Below are 9,085 nucleotides of genomic sequence, written 5' to 3'. Positions count from 1 at the left end.
TTTACCCTTGCCTTTTGGTTTTAAGGGCTATTGGCTTTTTGCTCTTGCCTTTTGGTTTAAAGAGCTCTTGGCTTTTTCTGCTTGCTTTTTCTTTTTCTTTCTCTCTCTTTTTTTTTCGCCATTTTTTTTGCAAGCTTTATTCTTCACTGCTTTTTCTTGCTTCAAGAATCAATTTTATAATTTTTCAGATTATCAAATAACATGTCTCCTTTTTCATCATTCTTTCAAGAACCAACATATTTAACATTCATAAACCACAATATCAAAAGACATATGCACTGTTCAAGCATTCATTCAGAAAACAAAAAGTATTATCACCACATCAAAATAACTAAACTAGTTTCAAGGATGAATTCGAAACCATGTACTTCTTGTTCTTTTGAAATTAAAGCATTTTTCATTTAAGAAAGGTGATGGATTCATAGGACATTCATAGCTTTAAGACATAGACACTGAAACACTAGTGATCATGTAATAAGACACAAACATAAATAAACATAAAGCATAATAAATGAAAAACAGTAAAATAAATAGACAAGAAGATTAAGGAATGAGTCCACCTTAGTGAGGGTGGCGTCTTCCTCTTCTTGAAGAACCAATGGTGCTTTTGAGCTCCTCTATGTCTCTTTCTTGCCTTTGTTGCTCCATCCCTAGTGATTTTGGTGCTCCTATCTTTAGTTGCTCCCAATAGTTGTGTGGAGAAAAATGTATCCCTTGAGGCATCTCAGGGATTTCTTGGTGAGGGAATTCCTCATGCTCTTGTTGAGGTCTATGATCTCTTGTTTTGCAGTCAAATGCTCTACTACTGAGCTATGGACCCTTTGTGATGAATCTCTCCATCTCCCATGACTCAGAGGTGGAAGCTTTTGCCTTTCCTTTCCTCTTTCTAGAGGTTTCTCTTGGCCTTAGGTGTCATAAATGGTTATGGAAAAACAAAAAGCAGTACTTTTACCACACCAAACTTAAAATGTTTGCTCATCCCCGAGCAAAAGAAGAAAGAAAGAAGGAGAAGAAGAAGAAAATGGAGGAGGTGGAAGTGTGTGAATAGTTCGGCCAAGGGGGTTTTACGTGGTTATGATGTGTGAAAAGGAAGGAGTGATGGTTTGAATCTGAGTGGATGGGTGTAGGTGGGTTGTATGATGGTTTTAGAGGAGTAATGGAGGTGATTGGTGGAGGTTATTTGGGAAAGAGAGTTATGAAAAGGTGTGAAGAGGAGAGAAGAAGAGGTGGGGTAGATTGGGATCCTGTGGGGTCCACAGATCCGGTGGGGATCCTGTGGGGTCTACAGATCCAGTGGGGCCAAGGACTTAACATCACTACTCCAATTAGGCATGTAAAACGCCCTTGTTGTGCAATTCTGGCGTTTAACGCCAGATTGCTGCTTGTTTCTGGCGTTAAACGCCCAAATGTAGCCTGTTTCTGGCATTTAACGCCAGGCAGATGCTTGTTTCTGGTATTAAACGCCAGCTTGGTGCTTGTTTCTGGCATTAAACGCCAGACAAATGCTTGTTTCTGGCGTTTAAACACCAGACTGCTCTCCTCCAGGGTGTGCTATTTTCAATGCTATTTTTCATTCTATTTTTTATTTTTTAGTAGTTTTTGTGACTCCACATGATCATCAACCTACTAAAACACGAAATAAAAAAAGGAAAATAAAATATATATAATTAAATAACATTGGGTTGCTTCCCAATAAGTGCTTCTTTAACGTCAATAGCTTGACAGTGAGCTCTCATGGAGCCTCACAGATGTTCAGAGCATTGTTGGGACCTCCCAACACCAAACTTAGAGTTTGACTGTGGGGGTTCAACACCAAACTTAGAGTTTGGTTGTGACATCCGAACACTAAACTTAGAGTTTGATTGTGGGGGCTTTGGTTGACTCTGCAGTGAGAGAAGCTTTTCATGCTTCCTCTCCATGGTTATAGAAGGAGATCCTTGAGTCTTAAACACAAGGTTGTCCTCATTTAGTTGAAGGACCAATTCTCCTCTGTCCACATCAATCACAGCTCTTGCTGTGGCTAGGAAGGGTCTTCTAAGGATGATGGATTCATCCTCTTCCTTCCCAGTGTCTAGGATTATAAAATCAGCAGGGATGTAAAGGTCTTCAACCTTATCGTTTCGAGGATATAGTGCCAGGCACATTATCGTTTCGAGGATATAGTGCCTGGCACACTTGCATGCTCATTCCGAGGATATAGTGCCTGGCACACTCTTGCGGTAGAGAAGGAAAGCAACAACAACATCTATCTTATCATAAATCGTTCCAAGGATATCGTGCCTGGCACACTATCATTCCAAGGATATAGTGCCTGGCACACTTTCCACATGTAACAAGTCCACTAACCTCAAATCATCACCAGTTTTCACCAATTTCATCGTAAATCAATTCCAATGATATAGTGCTTAGCACACTATCATTCCAAGGATATAGTGCCTGGTACCCTTTCCACATCCAACAAGTCCATCAACCTTAAAGCATCACCAATCATCACCATTTCTCATCTCAATCCACTTTCAATTCTCAATTCTCAACATTCCAAGGATAGTGCCTGGCACACTTTCCTTTAAACTCCATCAAGCTTACAATAACCATTATCAGTTCTTAATTCCACTCGGAACTCATAAGTTCATCGGTTTCTCAATTCGTTGTCAGTAATCACCAAGTTCACTACTCTTCCTTCTCTCGCAACCAACTCATCCTTAATACACCAGAAACCTAAACCTCTGTTCTTTAACATTTCCAAGTAAAACCCAAATTAAATCTCCTAGGACCTTTCCTATGTTTTGGTACCCGAAAAAAGCCAAAGAGTCTTAAATAGGTGTCACAGAAGTTTACAAGATTGTTGGGAAGGTGAAATAGTCAAAAACAAAGTTTAAGTTGAAAAACAGGGCGTGTGCGTACGCACATAGGTGTGCGTGCGCATGAACAGGAAAGTTTTCAAATATGTGCGTACACATAGAGGTGTGCATACATATAGGTAGTAAAAATTTCAACTCTGTTCATTCGCACAAGGTGTGCGAACGCCCTCAACAGAGTGCACCTTCCAACGTGTGTGTGCGCACAGGTTGTAAAACTTCATTGGTTATGTGCGCGCACAAGTTGTGCTAGCGCTCCCAACAGAAGGCTTTCCCCTGTGTGTGTGTACGCACAAGGCTGTGCGTGCACACAAGTTCGAAAAATCACAGGGGTGTGCGTGCGAACATAAACCAGAAATCACAAAATTCTACAACATTGCAAAATTTCAGATTTTGACACCAAACTTTGAATGATCATAACTTCCTCTACAAAAATCTAAATTTTACAAACTTTATATCAATTTGAATAATTCTCAATGAGCTTTAATTCTAAATAAGTTTCAACAAATTTTGAAAATGGAGGTGTTGAGCGAATAATTTATACGCTTTTTGGCATTGTTTTTACATAGTTTTTAGTATGATTTAGTTAGTTTTTAATATAATTTTATTAGTTTTTAAATAAAAACCACATTTCTGGACTTTTCTAGGAGTTTGTGTGTTTTTCTGTGATTTTAGGTAATTTCTGGCTAAAATTGAGGGACTTGAGCAAAAATCTGAGTCAGAGGCTGAAGAAGGACTACAGATCTTGTTGGATTCTGACCTCCCTGCACTCAAAGTGGATTTTATGGAGCTACAGAAATCCAATTGGCGTGCTCGCAATTGCGTTGGAAAGTAGACATCCAGGGCTTTCCAACAATATATAATAGTCCATACTTTACCCAAGTTTAGACGATGCAAACTGGCGTTTAACGCCAGCTTTCTGCCCTATTCTGGCGTTAAACGCCAGAAACAAGTTACAAATCAGAGTTAAACGCCAGAAACAGGCTACAACATGGCGTTTAACTCCAAAAAGAGTCTCTACACATAAAAGCTCAATGCTCAGCCCAAGCACACACCAAGTGGGCCCAGAAGTGGATTTTTATATCATTTACTTGTCTTATGTAACCCTAGCTACTAGTTTAGTATAAAAACTACTTTTAGTGATTTATTTTACATATTTTGATCATCCTTAATAAGGGATCAGTCTTTTTCCCTATTTTCAAATTCATATGCCATTTGGGGAGGCTGGCCATTCGGCCATGCCTAGACCTTGTTCTTATGTATTTTCAACAGTAGAGTTTCTACACACCATAGATTAAGGTGTGGAGCTCTGTTGTTCCTCATGAATTAATGCAAAGTACTATTATTTTTCTATTCAACTCAAGCCTAATTCTTCTCTAAGATATTCATTCGCACACAAGAACATGATGAATGTGATGATTATGTGACGCTCATCACCATTCTCACTTATGAACGCGTGCCTGACAAACACGTCCGTTCTACATGAAAGCAAGCTTGAATGCATATCTCTTAGCCTCCTGATTTATGATCAGAGTCTTTGTGGTATAGGCTAGAATTATTGGCGGCCATTCTTGAGATTCGGAAAGTCTAAACCTTGTCTGTGGTATTCCGAGTAGGATATGGGAAGTGATGGCTGTGACGAGCTTCAAACTCGTGAGTGCTGGGCGTAGTGAGAGACGCAAAAGGATCACTGGATCCTATTCCAGCATGATCGAGAACCGACAGATGATTAGCCGTGCGGTGATAGCGCATTTGGACCATTTTCACTGAGAGGACGGGATGTAGCCATTGACAACGGTGATGCCCAACATACAGCTTGCCATGGAAAGGAGTATGAATGATTGGATGAAGACAGTAGGAAAGCAGAGGTTCAAAAGGAACAAAAGCATCTCCATACGCTTATCTGAAATTCTCACCAATGAATTGCATAGGTATCTCTATCCCATTTTATATTTTAATTATATTTTAACTATCAATTCACCATAACCATTTGAATCCGCCTGACTGAGATTTGCAAGATGACCATAGCTTGCTTCAAGCCGACAATCTCCGTGGAAACGACCCTTACTCACGTAAGGTTTATTACTTGGATGACCCAGTGCACTTGCTGGTTAGTTGTGCGAAGTTGTGAAAAAGAACTAAGATTATGAACGTGCGTATTAAGTTTTTGGCGCCGTTACCAGGGAATGAACAATCACAATTTTGTGCACCAAGTTTTTAGCGCTGCTGCCGGGGATTGTTCGAGTTTGGACAACTGACGATTCATCTTGTTGCTCAGATTAGGTAATTTTATTTTAATTTTAAGCTTTTTTTTATTTTCGAAAAAAATTCTTTAAAAAAAATTAAATTATTCTATGGCTTCAGAATTATTAAGAATGAATTCTAGAGTTTCATGATGATCTGTTGAAGTCTGGCTGGCTGTGAAGCCATGTCTAATCTTTTGGACTGAGGTTTCAACTCATCAGCACAAGAGTTTTTTTTATTCTCATCAATTCAGCTGTTGTATGCCTGATTTGTATCTTAAAGCTTGGCTGGCCATTGGCCATGTCTAGTGTTTTGGACCGAAGCTTTCGCTGAAAGCTTGGCAGGCTAGTAAGCCATGTCTAATTTCTGGACCAGAGCTTTAGACTAACATTGCATGATTCCTGGAATTCTCATTAGAAATTTTGAAATCCTTATTTTTCTTTTTCAAATTAATTTTTGAAAAAAAAATACAAAAAAATTATAATAAAATCATAAAAACCAAAAATTTGATGTTTCTTGTTTGAGTCTAGTGTCAATTTTTAAGTTTGGTGTCAATTGCATCTTTTTAATCTTTAATTTTTCATTAAAATTTTCGAAAACTCATGCATTTGTTCTTCATGATCTTCAAGTTGTTCTTGATGAATTTCTTTGTTTGATCTCTAAATTTTTCTTGTTTGGTGTCTTTTCTTGTTTTTCATATGCATTTTAGAATTATTAGTGTCTATAGAGTAAAATTTTTTAAGTTTGGTGTTCATCTTAACATTCAAAGTGTTCTTGCATGCATTGTGTGTTTTGATTTATAATTTTCATGTTTTGAGTCTTTTTGTTGTTTTTCTCTTTTTTCATAAAAATTAAAAAATAAAAAAATATCTTTCCCTTATTCTTCTCATAAATTTCGAACATTTTGAATTGATTTAGTCAAAAAATTTTAAAATTTAGTTGTTTCTTATTAGTCAAATCAAAATTTTCAATTTAAAAATCCTATCTTTTCAAAACTTTTTCAAAAAATTAAATCTTTTTCAATTTTCTTAATATTTTCAAAAATTTCAAAATGATTTTCAAAAATCTTTTTCTTATTTTTGTTTCATATTTTCGAATTCATTGCTAACTTTTAATATTTTGATTCAAAAATCTCAAGTTGTTACTTGCCTATTAAGAAAGGTTCATTCTTTAAATCTTAAAATCCTATCTTTTAGTTTCTTGTTTGTCAAGTAATCAACTTTAATTTTCAAAAATCAAATCTTTTTAATTACCTTTTTAAATATTTTTCAAATTAAATTTCAATCATATCTTTTTCAAAATCAATTTCAAAATTTTTCTAACTTCTCACCCTTTCAAATTTGATTTTCAAATCTTTTTCAATTAACCACTTAACTTTTTGTTTGATTTTAAAAGTTTACTATTTCAATCGTATCTTTTTCAAAACTACCTAACTAATTTTCTCTCTCTAATTTTCGAAAACTCCTATACACTTTTTCAAAATTCTTTTTTAATTAACTATTTATTTTAAATTTTAATTTGATTTAATTTTATTTTTCTTTTTTAATTTCGAATTATAACTAATAGTCAAAATAAAATCAAAAATATTTTTATTTCATTTTATTTAATTTTCGAATTCTTCCCCCTCTCATCTCTTTCTATTTATTTATTTATCTACTAACACTTCTCTTCTACTCATAATTCGAACCCGCTCTTCTCCCCTGTGTTTGAAATTTTTTTCTATTCTCTTCTTCTACTCACAAAAGGGAATCTCTACACTGTAACATAGAGGATTCCATATATTCTTTTCTGTTCTCTTCTTTTTCATATGAGCAGGAACAAGGATAAGAACATTCTTGTTGAAGCTGACCCTGAACCTGAAAGAACTCTGAAGAAGAAACTAAGAGAAGCTAAAGCACAACTCTCTAGAGAGGACCTGACAGAAATTTTCGAAAAAGAAAGAGACATGGCCGAACCTAATAACAATGGTAGAGATGCAAGGAAGATGCTTGGTGACTTTATTGCACCCTCTGAAATAAAAAATTTTTATATTTTAGTCACATAGACAAAATTAATGTAGTGGTACTTTTTTATATTAATAGACTCTATTGTATAGTTCGGGTTACTCGCGGTTGATGTGTTTAATATTTTTAAAGGTATTTATCTAAAGTTTATTTAAAAAAGAGATTCATATATTTTAATTGAAACGAATTGCACGATCATAATATAAAAAAAATTAAGTGATTAAATTTTTTTGATATATTGATATATGATTCGGTTAATAATTATTCAGATATTATTTTATTGTACTTTTGTTTTTTAACTTTAAACTAATAAGACATGTCAGTAACTTCAAAGAATTAATTCCACTATTAATATTGATCCGTAAGTTGTAACGGATATTAAAAAAATTAGATCTTCCGTTCGCTAAATAATATTAATTTATAGTCATTTCCTCAGAAATATTTACTTGTTTCATACATCTACTTTTATTCTTGTGTTTTTTAATGTATGTGCAAAGGAGCTTATACATTTATAGCTGAGTTCTTTGCATTTTACACACATTGAATGGTTAATTTTTTTTTATTATATTACCATTTATTCAATTGCACAAAAATAGTAAATGAAATTAACATTGGTTACAATTAACTTATATGTTAGAATGATAATTTTCTTAAAATGGTAATTTTTAGAGTACACTTTAACAAATTAAAATAATAAATAACTAAACGCGTATACGAATATTGTATTATAATTTTTAAGTATAATTTGAATAACAGATGTTATCATTTTGAGTCATAAATAAATATTTTTAAGCATATATTTATTTTTCAAAAAATTAATACTATCATGTACTTTAACAAATTGTGTATTATTTTAAAGAAGGTTAAATTTGTCATAAAATATAATTTCATTAGCACTATTTAATAAGCGCATTAGAAATACTTTTACAATTTGTACCTTATTAAAAAATTATCTACATAAAAAAGCATTTGACTAAGTGTTGTTTAGACTAAGAAACCATTTATAAAATCATGTGAATACTAAATTAGATTAATTGGTTTTTTAAATGAATTAGACACCATCACGATTCCATTAAAAATAAATATAAAAAATCAAAATCTTATAGTATTTATTTAAATACGTTAAATAGTAAAAAAAAAAAAGTTACCTGATCAGATGGTTCCCACATTAAGAATAGTTTTATTTCCCAATACGATGAGGTCATATATATGTTTTTATCAAATCATTATGATTTACATGTATAGATCATTATTTATATTTAACAAAATGATAATCAAATATTGGAAAAGAATTGATTAAACCATTCGAAATATAACGTGGGATAATTTAAACTTGGTTAAGTATTACATTAGATAGAAATCAGAAGTCGTTAAAAATGATATCTATCCTATAATTATGTGGTCTCATTAAATAGTTGCCCACTTCACAGAGTAAGTTGTTTGAATTCTTATCTATTCATTAAATTTGAATTTATTGCAACCTGCCCGCCCCCACTAACTACAACAGTCTTCTTCTCCAAATATTTCACACAGATGGATCAATCTAATAATCCAAATAAAACTATGGGCATCACAAAAACAAAGCAATGGAAAAAGAGTATCGGCACCGCCTGCTTCTGGCTTCCTGGTTCAATTTGTCTGCCGTTGTAGCTTAACTCACTTTTGCTTCACACAGTCAATATCGGGGGCACAGAGTTTTTTGGATCTAGTTAATCTATAGATGACGATTTCTATGACTTACCAGAATATGATTGAATCCTTCCGTCGAATCCACTACTGATCCAGTCCTCATGAAACGTCTAGATCGAAATCAGGTACTGTCTTCAATTATAAGCATGTTAAATATTAGAGATATAATTTTCGATTGATTAACTGCTGATTTTAAATCCACTACAACTGAATACATTTATGTCGGAGTCCTTTGAATGAGTAGCTTTGTCCTGTTCGATTGCAGCTTCCTCCAAACGATGGGATGATGCC

This window comes from Arachis ipaensis, chromosome B05 (assembly GCF_000816755.2).
Source record: "Arachis ipaensis cultivar K30076 chromosome B05, Araip1.1, whole genome shotgun sequence".
NCBI lineage: Eukaryota > Viridiplantae > Streptophyta > Magnoliopsida > Fabales > Fabaceae > Arachis > Arachis ipaensis.
This window is presented reverse-complemented; position numbering follows the sequence as displayed.